The sequence below is a fragment of the Cetorhinus maximus genome, chromosome 20 (genome assembly GCF_964194155.1).
Source record: "Cetorhinus maximus chromosome 20, sCetMax3.hap1.1, whole genome shotgun sequence".
Lineage (NCBI taxonomy): Eukaryota > Metazoa > Chordata > Chondrichthyes > Lamniformes > Cetorhinidae > Cetorhinus > Cetorhinus maximus.
In genome coordinates, this window is record NC_135898.1 from 40,083,456 (window position 1) to 40,097,777 (window position 14,322).

Consider the following 14,322-nt stretch of genomic DNA (forward strand, 5'->3'; position numbering starts at 1 on the left):
CTCAAAGGACAATATTTCAACATTTGCTGTACAATGCTTCCATTTAAGCAACATCCGTTCATATTTTCTATTTCAATGCCCCGATGCACAGCAAGAGAATGTAACAGTAATGTTTGCACCATAAGGATCACAAAATTATGGGCAAGGGATGCACAATCCCCCTCTATACAGTCCCTGCATGTACTATGAGCAACTGCAGCAGGAAATTCTGACCGTCCATGCTAGAAAGGGAGCTCATGTCAATATCCGCAAATTGAAAATGTGTCAATTTAAGGGAGAATGTCTACAATAAAATCACTGAAACTTGGGTTACTAAATCCTGTGCCTCTTCCTTTATAAACATATTTCTTGATTTAACCTCTTTGACTTTGCCTGTACTTCTCTCTTGGAGTCTGGACTGTAACTACATTATTCAGAATGAAAAAGATGGAGAAGAAATGAAAACCTTGTTACTTTGATACTGTTAGCTTTCCAATAATCTTTCCTCTGACTTTGATGATCATTTTTAATACCTAAATTGAGTGACTTTAGGGATTCCAAATTATTTTGGTCTTCTGTGGACAGAAATACTAGTTAAATGGTCCATCCTTAGGTTCCTTTTATTTAAGTCTCGCTAGACATTAGGAAAGCACATTGTAGTAGTTGGAGGTATAGCCTCCCCTACTGCCTATCAGGGGTCTCGTGATTTTTCTTGGAGACTCCGACCGATGAGCCCTAAACGCGGTTAATCCGAGTGGCGGGGTTTCTAGTCAAGGACCTGGTTCAAGCATGTAGCATCTGGAACACTATCTGTAATAAAGTTAACTGTTTCTTGTTGAAACCTGTCTGGTACATCAAGTCATTACATTTGGCGAAGCGGATGGGATAGCTCTGACGCTGCACCTCGCCTTGTTAACATGAGTGCATTGAATCTTAAGAGAAAAGAAAAGAATACTCATCAGTCATGCCACCCTTCAGCAGAATCGATTCTTATGACTCGACTATGGGAGACTGGAGCCAGTATGTAGAGCGCCTTCGTTTTTATTTAATAGCGAGCAAAATTACCTCGGAGGAGAAGCTGAAAGCAATCCTTTTGAGTGTATGTGGTAGCAAGACATACAATCTCATCTGCAGTCTAACGGCCCTGAATGGGCCCAATTCTAAGTCCTTTAACGAATCAGTGGATGTCATGAAAACACAGCCATTCGTAATAATGCAGAGGTTTAAGTTTAATTCTGGAGTAAGGGCCCCGGGAAAGTCCATCGCAACCTATATAGCGAAGTTGAAGCAGTTGACAGAACACTGCGACTTCAGAGCCACACTCAGTGGTATACTGTGGGACCGATTAGTTTGTGTGGCTCATGATGACACCATTCAACGCCGTTTACTCACAGAAGTCGACATCGATTTGAAGCGCGTCATGGGAATAGCACTAGCCATGGAAACTGCTGTGAGAGACTTGCAGGCTTAACAACATGTACAACATGGCACTGTTCTTAATGTGGGCCGGGAACCTACCGCTGGTCGTGGCGCGAAAACCAGAGACACAGCAGCAAAGTGAGAGACAATATCCGCTGCTGGGAGAATGAAAAGGCCATCAGTAGTGACTTCAAGGTTAATCTGTTATAGATGTGGGTGTGATCATGTACCGGATACCTGCAATTCCGAGGAGGCAGAATGCCATTACTGCCATAAGAAAGATCATGTAACAAAGCAATGCACGGTGAAATCGAAGCAGCCATAATGCAGCAGACCAATTTGATTGAATTGAACAATACAACAGAATCTGAAGCTGCCGATACATGGCAGGCTGGGGTCGGGGGTGAGCGGGCAAGGCAGCACAGACAGACTGAAGGAAATACTCAAACACATGCTGGGGGGAGGAATGGGCAGGGTGGGGGAGGTTAGTGAGAAAAGCAGCCACGCTCTTGGAAAAGCTTGTCAAAAGTGAGCATTCTGCCGCAGCTGAGAACATTCAGCTGCAGCTCCATTGACATTGACATTGACTCCATTGGAGTTGGGCCTCTGAAGCTTTTCTGCCCACTCAAGCAATGCAAAAGCATGAAAGTGCCACAAATTGCTCCAGAACTTTTCACCCCTCGAGCGCAGACTGCAAAGTAATGTGTGTTTTAGGGGGCAGCAGAGCAATTGGCCAACTGAACACTTTATACAATCCCCTTGCGAAAGGTGGCAATGGCACAATCACTGATGGGGGCACCCAGAGCCTCTTGCAACATCTTTATAGGTTTGGACTAGTATCCATTATGGTTCAAGCTAACAGTGCAGACTTGCAGTGCGGGTTAGGAGAATGCCCGTGCCTGAGCTGAGAGCACAGTATGCAGTCCAATGGCTGAAGCTGCTGCCAATTGGCCAAGTGTAGTGGGGCAGGTGTGGGTGGAGTTTCAGACAGTCAAGAATGCCCGTGCCTGAGCAGACTATACACTGGCCATCCAAGTGGTGGCCAGCACTTTCCTGCATGTGTGAAGGGGTCTCCATTCTTAACCAAGAGATGTTCTTTATACACCCATGCTAACCCACGCATCCCTCTCTCTTTCATCCTTCAGGAGGAGAACATCAGGATCATGGAGCCTGGTGGTTTAGCAGAATGCTCCATGGCTTACAGAGAGCAGAGAAAAATAAGAAGAGAGTGGCAGAGGCACCTGGCACAGCAAAGGGAGAAGTACCTCTCTCAAGATGAAGGGTGGCAGAGCCTGCTGTGCATGCAACTGAAGATTCACAGCGAGCCATTGCTCATAGGCGCCTTGCTAGTCCCAGGTCGATAGATGGTACCTGACTTTCCTGTGAGTGACTGAGAACCAGTGTCACCGAAGACTGTGCATGTCTAGGGAACTGGTTAGTCATGTATGCCACCTACTGCAGAATTTGGCGCCACAGGGGCATGGAGGGCATCCATTGCCTGTGGCTGTGAAAGTGACTGCGGCACTCAATTTTTATGTCAGCAGCTCCTTCTATGGCTCCACAGGTGACCTGTGCAGGATCTCGCAAGCCTCCATGCACAAGTGTATCCAGGAGATCATGGACACCATCTTTACGACAGAACTTTGTGCAATTCCTCCAGATCAGGAAGCAAGAGCACTGGGATTGGCACAGATCTCTGGTTTTCCAGAGGTTCAGGGTGCCATTGACTGCACTCATGTGGCACTTAGATCTCCATGGCGACAAGCAGTCAATTACATCAACCTCAAGGGCGTCCAATCGCTGAATGTTCAGCTGGTGTGCTACCACACAAACACATCCTGGACCACAAACACTTCCTGCAGGTCTGCACACGATTCCCAGGGAGAGTCCATGACTCCTGCATCCTTAGCAGGTCTCGGATCCCTGACATCTTCCGGGGTCCAGAGAGGCTGCAGGGTTCACTCCTCGGGGACAAAGGCTACCCATAGAGGACGTAGCTGATGACAGCCATGCAGTAGCCTCAGACTGCAGCAGAGTGTCAGTGTAACGAAGCTCATGCCGTGATCCAGACTTTGGTAGAGAAAACGATAGATATTTTGAAAGTTAGGTTCCAATGCCTTGACAGGTCTGGTGGAACATCAGACAGTCCCCAGAGGGTGTCGTGCATCATCGTTGCTTGCTGCATGCTCCACAAACTGGTACTGCAACAGGGGGAGGACCTGACTGAGGAGGAGATGGAGGAGCTGCACATCTCCTCTGATGAGGAGGACGTCAAAGGGGATGACGGTGATGAGGTTCTCGAAGGTGAGGATGCTGGTAATAAGGCCATCGCACTGGCCAGAGAAGACAGGCATGCTTGGGAGCCCCTCAAAGCCACAAGATACATAGAGGATGATGACGAGATGCAGTGAGGACAGTCCTGACATCCTCACCTTGCACCTGTGAACGTTTGACTCCTGTGTGGCTGATGGCAGAGCACATACCCTCAGTGTTCAGGCTCGTGCCATGAAGACACAATGGAGGCCCTAATAGTCGCTAGATTCCAGGAGGATGATGACGACATGCAGTGAGGAGACTCCATAGATCTTCACATAGCGTCTGTGAATGTCTGACTCCTATCTGGCTCCTGAGGGCAGCTTGCTTGTGCTCGGTGATCAGGTTCATATCATGGTGATGCGCCCGTGAAACTTTAAATGCTCCTGATCCTTTTGTCCACCTTCAGCACCTGACTCCTTCAAGAACACAGTGTCACTTGTCACAGATGCTGAAGAGATTGGGCGGGGGCAGGGGTGGGCAGCCCCACCTCAAAGGTACTGAGAGCACACAGAGAGAATGATGGAACTCTGTGATGCCTGCCCAAGACATTCTGGCAGTAACGACAAGCACCATCGAGGTGCAGGTGTCACTAATGTGACCAGTGGGTGTGAAGCTGGGCCATCATTTTTGTTGTAAGGTTACACACTACACAAGAAAGAGGCCCTGGACTGAGACACTTGCCTTTATCCTGTGTGCGAACCAAGGTTTCACATCTGAGTGACATGAACACTGCTCATCATAACTAAGAACCAAAGGCAAGGAGACATTCTTGGGAGTTTATTTACAATAGCGAACATTATGCACAAGTGATTAACACCCGTGCCCAGGCTGTGCAACTACAACTTCTTAACTTTCCTAATCCTGCCTTGGCTCTCCCGTGACATCCACAGTGGAGGTGGAGGCAGCCTGTTGACTGCTACACCGTGTCTGTGATGACCTTGACGGGTGTCCTCTGGAGGGCCGAGACCTGGAGGGCCCCAGCCTGCTTTTGGGGTCCTGTTGTGTGGCAATGGCACCCTCCTTGGCCTGTGGAGCTGGAACTGCTGGGGTCATAGGAAGAGGGGATTCAAATGGGCCGGACACTCCTGGAGTCACTTGGGTGGATGGCACCTGTATGTGCACCTGCTGATCCTCCTCCCTATGGGTGCCCCTGGGCCCCTTGCTGACTCCTTGAGGAGAAGGGGAATCTGTAGTCAGTTTGAGCTGCCCCGTACCCCGCTCGCACTGACATTGTTGGGGTCCAACTATGGCGCCAGCGATGGAGTTCAGCCCCCGCAGCAGTGTAGGACCAATGTCCTGGACCAAGGCCTCCATGGCAGCCGCCATCCTACCAGTGTTGACCTCAGTGTGTCTGCATGCTGGCGCTTTCACCTCAGACAGAAGGCGGATGGACTCCTCCATTGTGTCCTGCAATCTAAGGGGTGCAGCGGACATCCCTTCCTGATGTTCCTGAGCTTGCCTTTGCAGCTCCGGCAACTGAGACATGACCAAGTACAGAGGCTCGTCATCTGACTCGGACTCAGCAGATTTCTGGCTTCCTGCAGTCCTCCGAATGCCGGAAACTTGGAAGACCCTGCTGCCGCCTGCCGTGGATCAGACAGTGCAATGTGCTCACCAGATTTTGACCCTGAGGCTACTCTATAACTAGGCCCCAGCAAGGTGCTTGTCTCTGCACTGGTGGAGGGTGTGGGTGAGCTGTGAGCGGATCTTCAAGTAGGGTGTCAACAGATTCTTCTTCTAAGGTGTCTTCAAGGCTTGAGTTGAGGACCTGGGTCGTGGACTCCCTCGGCTGCTTCCCAGATATGCCTGCGAAAGCAAGGAGAGATAATTAGTGCATGGCAAGAGACCAAGGAGCAGGGGAACTGACTTACAGCATGGTTGTCTGATGGATGTTGCACTGCTGGATTCTCACTTGATTGAGCACTGCAGACCTCACCGTCAGCACAGGAATGGTTCAAAGCGTTGCTGGCCAGCTGGATGACTCTATTTTCAACGCCTGTGAGGGCCTTGATTTCATACATTCCTCCGCCAGCCTGGAACCTCTCCCTTTTGTCATGTGCCAGCTTGTCCTACATGAATATAGATGGAGAGAGTGTAGCAGGACACCTGCCAGGCCAGATGAGAAGGATGCCTGGCATGTGTAGGTAGTGAGTGGTGCCATGGACGGGATGAGGACACAATCTGCAGGGTAGATGAAGGTGTGTTTGAGAGAATGATTACGTCCCTTGGACTGGCAGTGAATGAGATCCCTGTGTTTGTGTGATGGGTTTGTGAGTGTGTGAGTTGAAGAGTTGATGAGAAGAGTGACTTCCCCTGGTGGAATGGAAGAGATCCTCTTTTGGCACTGGGGGTGGCTGTCCTTTGCAGGGCGTTGGCGCTGTCCACCGCTACCACTGCCTCCCATGCTGGTTTTGGAAACTTGCTTGCTGGTCTTCGCTCAGAGTGGGGATAGAGGACTTCATGGCAGGCCTTGATTGCATACCCAAGGGAGATGTCGCTAAATTTGGGGGCAGAACATTTTGTCCATTTGGCAGCCATGACTTTGCAGCAGCTTCCGATCATTTTGAGAGTGCTAGTTCTATGCAGGGGCACCTTTTAAATATGGTGGCTAGATTATTGAAGGCCTGAGGTGAAGGCAGGGCAGGCGAATCAGAGATCACCCCACCAGCGATCCGGCATGTTTCCCGGGAATGCATTATCAATGAGACGGTACATGCTGGGAATGGGATGATACAGTGCAAAAACCCGCCATTGGGGCTGGCGGGTAAAACATCCTTTTTCCCACCTGCTACCGGACTTTACGCAAATCTGGGACGATTCTGTCCCAAATTGAAAGAAAGTATGACTAAGTACAACTAAAATGCTGTTTCACTGGATGGAGTGTTTGTGGCCCTGGATAGTGGTAAGGAATGAGGTAAAATGGCATGTATGGCATCTCCTGCGTTTGCACGGGAAGGTCTCATTGGAAGGAGAGGGTGTGTTGTGGATGATGGAAGAGTGGACCAGGGTGTCATGGAGGAAATGGTCCTTTTGTAATACTGAAAGGGGTGGGGAGGAGAAGGGAAATGGGTTCAGTGGCGGTATCATATTGGAGGTGGCGGAAATAACGGAGGATGATCTGCTGAATGTGGAAGCTGGTGGGATAGAGGACAAGGGAACCATATCATGGTTCTTGGAGGGAAAGCAAGGGAGGAGAACAGGTGTGTGTGAAAAGGAATGGACACAGTTGAGGGCCCTGCAAACTATTGTAGAGGGAAATTCCTTGCTGAGGGAAAAGGAAGACATATAGGAAGCACTTGCATGGAAAGTGGCCTTGTCAGAACAGATGTGACAGAGACAAAGAAATTAGGAGAATGAGACCACTAGAATGAAAAGATTAACTAAACATCTGAAATAAATTACCCACATGCTAAAGAAAAGAAAAAATTGCAAGTGTTGTTTTTAAAAGAAAATCATTACACAAAACTGAACAAAGAGAAGTTATTAATATTTGAGTGATTTGAAATACTGGAGGACTCCAATGTCAGCCACAATGGTATCCTTAGTAATTGGCAATGGTGATAGTCCACAACGTTAGCCAGAAGTACAAATGAGATTAAATTGTTATTGATTACATGATCCTTATCCCACTGATTTTTGGCTTCATATGCAAACTATATGGTTATTCACAGTTCTTTATTCTGTGATTTCTGCTGTGATCTATAATTATATATGTGATTACTGTCAGAATTATCAGATTCAGACACCACTTTTGTGGTTGAAATGCAGATAAAATTTATATTAGGCATGTTGCATTTATTCTTTATATGCATTTTTATGGTGGAGAAATTGGATGGGATGTGATTACGATGGGGAACACTTGGGTGAAATATATTTAAAAATTGAAATTTTCAGCTGTACAAAGTTCCAACATAGAGTGTTTTAATAAAGTGCAGCTGTAACTGAATCACATGAAATATTATTGGCTCTTTATTTGAGTTGCAGATCAATGTAGAATCATGTGAAGTGGTACATTTTAGAGGAAAAATAAATATACCTCAGATTTTAAATGGCATAGGAAAACACAATTATGCAGATTCGCATGCTGATCAATTTGCAGTGCACCCCTCAAAGCTCAGTAAATCTTTCGTGAATTGAACACAGCACCCCAGATGGCTCTGCATATCTGAAGCATCACTTGCTCATTTTTGTGTTCCAGCCCCCTTGAGATAAAGACCAACATTCCATTAGCCTTTTTGATCATTGGCCAAATAGATTGAAGGTCTTCACCTGCCTGAAATTTACATTATGCTCATAAAGGATGAAAACAAATCAAGGATTCAGAAACTTTGAACTAAAATGTAGAAATAGCAACAGCTATCAAAAAAGATAAAAGCTTAGCAGTCCAAATTGCACTGAAAATGTTGTCAATTTGGTTTGAAGCCAACTGAAAATTTAGGAGTGAAAGTAACTCAATGCAATAAATCCATTTAAAACAATAATTCTTCATAGACTGCTCTTTTTTATACTCATTTGACTGTATGGCATTGCAAAATTCTCAAAGCATTTTCTGAGAGGTCTGGATCCATTTAGGTTATTTAGCAAAAGATTGAATTGTTGCCTTCAGCTTCATGACTGTTTATCTTCTGTAAATGTCCTGTGCCTACTGATTGGCTGCTATCAATTTCTATTCCAGCATGACTCCCCTCCTTTTGGCTAGAGGTATCAGTTCAAGTTCTTCCCTTATGAATCTAATGAACATTGTAAGCCATACTCCCTTATACTCCACCAGGCAAAGGAAAAACCTTGTGAGATTAATTGATTTTTTTGGACATGCAAAAGCTAGAAACTAATATGAACCATTTACTTTGAGGCATTTTCTGTGATAAATTATGCAGGTAACTGTGCATAAGAGTTTTCTTGTCTTCTATTTTTTGTACACTAAAATCAGCCTTGTGTTACTCAGTTAACCTCTTCAACATTAAGCATAAAATCTTAATTTTTTTCAGACAATTTTTCTACAAATTTTATCCCAAATTATTTCCATTCTGTTCTGATGAAGGGTCATCATTGTTAACTATGTGTTTTCTCTCCATGTCTGACTGGCTGAGTATTTCCAGCATTTCCCATTTTTATTTCAGTATTCCAGTATCTGCAGTATTTTGATTTTGGTCCAAATTCTTTCATTTGCAAGGTGCAGATCTCTCCAAAATTGACACCCCAGCACCTTTCTTGTATAATGTAACGTTTGACTTGCCCTGAGCAATGCCATGAGGGATTTGATAGCCCTGGCTTTAAAAAAAAACACATTGGACGGAATTTTCCGTGCCCGCTGGCAGCGGTCGTGATAGGTGGCGGGCACGGACAATATGGCTTGATCTGGTTCACGACGGCGGGAAGGCATATCATGATCTTCCACTCAGCCCGCTGATGGCGGGCCGCGATTCCCGCCAATGGTTGGCGGGGAGCTCATTGTAATACATCAGCATCTTATTAAAAGGCCATCCCGCCAGGCTCTTGGACCCTGCCTGATCATCCATCCACGTCTGCAGGAAAGTATGCCAGTGTGTTTCACAATAGCACGCAGTTGACGTACACTTCGCGGCCTTCATATTGGGGAACTGAGGTGAGTGAACAGCATCGTTTTCCACAGCTCGCCAGGGTCGCCTGTTGCTTTGTGGAGGCACCAATGTGCCACCAAGCCCTCCAGACCTTACCCCCACCACCACCCCTGCAGGCTGCAGGCTTCGGGGCACCAGGGGGCCTGGGTGAAGTTCCTCCTTGCCTCAAAGGCAACTGTTATCAAGGGTGTGAGGTCCGGGGGCAACTGCTGCCCTGCCACAGAGGCAACTGTTTTTGGGGTGGGAAGGGTGGGAAGGGTGGTGTCCAGGGGTAACCCCTGCCCTGGCATTGGATCCCATGCACAAGCAATCGAGGTGGGGGGCAGGGAAGGCAAGGGAAGTGGCCACGCAGTAGGGGCATCTGTATAAACTGACCATCCCTCTGCAGCTGAGACAATTCAGGCGCAGCCACAGTGATATGATTGGGGTTGGACTCCTAGCCTGCCCGCCCACGCAAGCAATGTAGAGGCACCAGTGTGCCACCAAGCCATCCAGACCTTAACCCCCACCACCCCAGCACAGACTGTGAGTCTGCGACCACTTTACTGGACCGTGTAGCAGTTGGACTGCACAAGTTGTACAATCTTCTCGCCAATACTGGCCATGTAGCAGTCACTGCTGGGGGCACTCACAGCCTCTTGCAATCTCAGCATCCCAGTTTGGACCAGTGTCCCCCATGTCACAGGTTGACAGGGCAGCCATGCAGCGCACTCATTTCTGGCCATCCGAGGGGTGACCACCACTCTCCGGGAAGCGCTAAGGGGCGGTCACACAGGGCCAGGAAAGGATGCTAAGTACACCCTTGCTAACCACATCTCCCTCTCTCTCTCTCTTTCATGCTGCAGGAGGACCACGTCAGGATCATGGATCCTGGTGACCAGCTGTATGCCTGATGGTCTACAGAGAGCAAAGAAGACGAAGGAAAGAGCGACTGAGGCTCCTGGCCGTGCAATGGCAGGAGCAGCAACCTCAGGAAGAAGAGGCTGCTGGGGCTCTCGCACATACTGCTCAGGAGTGACAGCGAGCCATTGCTGGTTGGCACCTAGTGACACCCAGGCCCTATAGACACTGCCTGTCATTCTTGCAGATGACTGAGAACCAGTATCGCCGAACACTGTGCATGTCTAGGGACCTGGTCGCTCACATCTGCCACTTACTGCAGGACTTGGCGAAAGGGTCCATGGAGGGCACCCACTGCCAGTGGCTGTGAAAGTGCTAGCGGCTCCTTTCAGGGCTCCACAGGTGACCTCTGTGGGATCTCACATGCCGCTACCCATAAATGCATCCATGAGGTCACGGATGCCCTCTTTTCCATGGCACACAACTTTGTGTATTTTGCCTGGGACCGGGACAGCCAAGATGCAAGGGTCATTGGATTCGCCCTGATCTCGGGATTCCCGCAGGTGCAATCGACTGCACCCATGTGGTGCTCAGGTCTCCATCGCTACACACGATGGATTACATCAACTGCAAGAGCTTCCGCTCACTGAACATGCAGCTAGTATGCGACCACCAGAAATGCATCCTGCAGGTGTGCGCATGATGTCTAGGAATGCCTACATCCTCAGTTACTCGCACAGCCCTGCAGGGTCCACAGAGGCTGCAAGGATGGCTCCTCGGGGCCAAGGGCTACCTGCAGAGGGTGTGGCTGATGACACCCGTGCGGCAACCTCAGACTGCAGCAGAGCAATGGTATAATGAAGCTCACGCAGCAGCTCGCAACTTGGTGGAACAGACCATCGAGATGCTGAAGATGCGGTCCTGGTGCCTGGACCAGTCTGGCGCTGCCCTGCAATATAGTCCACAGAGGGTGTCACGCATTCATCGTCATCGACTGCGCCCTTTACAACCCGGCGTTCCAACGGGGAGATGAGCTGGCTGAGGAGGAGATGGAGGAGCTAGAGGTCGCCTTGGATGAGGAGGACAGTAGCGGGGATGAGGGTGAGGAGGTCCTTGGTGGTGACGATCATGGGGATGAGGCTCTCACACTGGCTAGATGACGCTGGCATGCTCAGGAGGCCCCCATAGCTGCCAGATTTGTGAAGAATGATGACAACATGCAGTGAGGTGTCCTCATAGATCCTCACATCACAGTTGTGAAATTTTGACTCCAGTCTGGCTTATGGCAGTGCCAAAAGCCTATGTGAGAATGCTCCTGTCATGGAGATGCAGTGGAGGCCCTACTAGTCGCTCGATCGCAGGAGGATGACGACAACACTCAGTGAGGATACTCCTGAATCTTCACATAGCCTCTTTGAATGCCTGACTCCTGTCTGGCCAAGGGCAGCTCACTTGTGCTCCATGATCAGGGCCATCTCAGAGACGCAGCCATGAAACTTTAGATGCATCCGATGCTGTGCCTGCCTTCACCACCTCAGTCGTCCAGGAGCTGATACACAGCATCACTGGTTGCATGCTGGTGCAATGGGGACCAGCCCCGCCTTAAAGGTGCCGAGAGTACACAGAGCATGAGAGAACTTTGTGGTGCCTGCCCACTATATTCTAGCAGCAATGACCAGCACCACCGAGGAGCAGGCATCAGTAATGTTTCCAAGTAGTGTGAGACTGGATCATCATTGTGGTCTGAAGGCTGCACAGAACACAGGGACAAGGCCCTGTACTGAAACACCTGCCTTTTATCTTGTGCAGTGAGGTTTCACATCTGAGTAACAAGAGCACTGCTCATCAGAACAAGGAGCCACAGGCAGGGGGACATTCTTAGGAGTTTATTGACAATAGCCAACAGTATGTACAAGTGACCAACCCCTGTGCCCAGGCTGTGCAACTACTTTTCCCTAACTGCCCTAACCCTGCAGCTACATCTTGGTGCTCCTTGGACATCCACAGCGGAGATGGAGGCAGCCTGCTGACTGCGATGTCCTGTCTGTGATGACTTTGACGGGCGTCCTCTGGCGAGCTGAGAATTGGATGTCCCCAGCCTACTTCGGGGTCCTGCTGTGTGGCACTGGCACCCTTCTCAGCCTGTGAAGCTGGAGCTGCGGAGGTCACAGGAAGAGGGGATTCAGATGGGCTGGACACTCCCGGAGTTACATTGGTGGATGACCCTGGGGTGTGCACATGCTGACCCTCCTCGCTATGGGTGCCCAAGGGCCCCTGGCTGACTCCATGAGGGGAAGGGGTAGCTGGAGTGAGATTGAGCTGCCCGGCACCCCTCTTGCGTACACACTGTTGGAGGCCAACTATGACATCAGCAATGGAGTTAAGCCCGTGCAGCAGTACAGGATTGAGATCCTGGACCAGGGTTTCCATGGCGGCCACCATCCTGCCAGTGTTGATCTTGGTGCGTTGCAATGCTCAGCCTGAAGACGACGGACTCCTCCATCTTGCCTTGTAATCTGAGGAGTGCAGTGGACATCCTTTCCTGTTGTTCCCTAGCTCCCCTTTGCTGCTCCAGCAGCTGTGACATGACCGAGTCCAGAGGCTTGTCATCTGACTTGGACTCAATGGGTTCCTGGCCTCCAGCAGCCTTCCGAATGCTGGGGGCCTGAGAAGTCCCTGCCGCCACCTGCTGTGGATCAGACTGTGCACTGTGCTCACCATTGTGTTCCTGTGTCTATTCTAGAGCTAGGTCCCACCGAAGTGTGTGCCTCTGCGCTGGTGGAGGGTGTGGGTGAACACTGTGACGGAACTTCGAAGAGGGTGCCTTCAGATTCCCCTTCAGAGGTTTCTTCGGGGCTTTATTGGAGGCTCTGGGTCATGGACTTTGTCGGCTGTTTGGCAGATGTGCCTGTGAAAGCAAGGAGAGATAATTAGTACATGGTAGTGGCCTGTGAAAGAGGACACATCACTCACGGCATGGTTGCCTGATTGATGTTGCACTGCTGGATCCTCACATGGTAGTGATGTAAAGAGTGACTTAACCCTGGCGGAATGGAGGAGATCATTCATCTTCTTCCGGCACTGGGTGGCTGTCTCTTCTGAAGGGTGTTGGCGCTGACCACCGCTGCCTCCACCTCCCAAGCTGGATTGGTCACATTGCTGCCCATCCTGCGGCCAGAGCTGGGGTACAGGACATCCCGGCAGGCCTCCACAGCATCCAGCAGTTGTTTGAGGGACAAGCCATTAAACCTTTGCTGGTCATGTCTCCCGGTCAGCGGTGGTGAGCTGGGAGTAATGAGCGGTGTGCTGGCAGCTGCCTTTTAATCATGGCAGCCGATGTGATGCAACAGCGGGGTGATGGCGGGAGGGCGAATGAGAGCCCGCCCGCCGTGGAAACGGCGTGTTTCCAGGGAATGCATAATTAATGAGGCGGGTTTGGGACAATAAGGCGTGAAAACCCACCACTGTGGCTGACAGGTAAAACACCAGGGGAAATTCCGCCCCTTGTGATTTATTACAAGATCTAGCTAATTTTGTTAATGAAAACTTCACTTGCCATGTTGATCCCATTTACGTGAATGATTTAAGGCAAAAGATTTCACAATAGCAGACACAAAATAGAAGAGTATTACAAGGCATTGTTGAGATAAGATTTTACAGAACTGAAACACAGTTAAGAGGCTCAGATATTATCACAAGCTGTGAAAGTAAAGTTTATAACATTAGCAACTTATCTGAACCTAGCGATAGCAATTTACAACCTTGTAGCGTAGTATTGAAGACAGTTACCATTCATAACTTGTACAGTCCTCTATTTTCTCCTGAATTATTAATATTGTTGAATTTTGTGGCTCATTTTTATATCCTCTGCTGGTTCTGATCCATTGTCCTATTTGGGTTTAGATCTGCTGCTCCAGATAACATGATATATGGTACAGTTATACTGTTTCTTGCATCACTGCAAATTGATTTCTGTATCACTGCAATGCAAGATGAGCATTCAGGGTTTTGATGCAGTAACTACACTTGTTCTAATATTTGGGCTAAGACATTCATTTTGCCAATTTTTAGTACAAGTTCAAGAGCTGTGAACCTCTGAAACACTAGCAAAGGTATTCACATTCTTCATAACCAGACTATTGGGGACCTGTCTTACCACAAATAATGA

The 14,322-nt window shown here is 48.9% G+C and overlaps 1 protein-coding gene across 1 annotated transcript in view; it reads left to right on the forward strand.

The window, feature by feature from the left end:
• The window catches only part of pcdh15b (protocadherin-related 15b), a 1,616,824-nt gene that overhangs the window by 963,073 nt on the left and 639,429 nt on the right, over positions 1–14,322 (forward strand). The window lies entirely within an intron of this gene.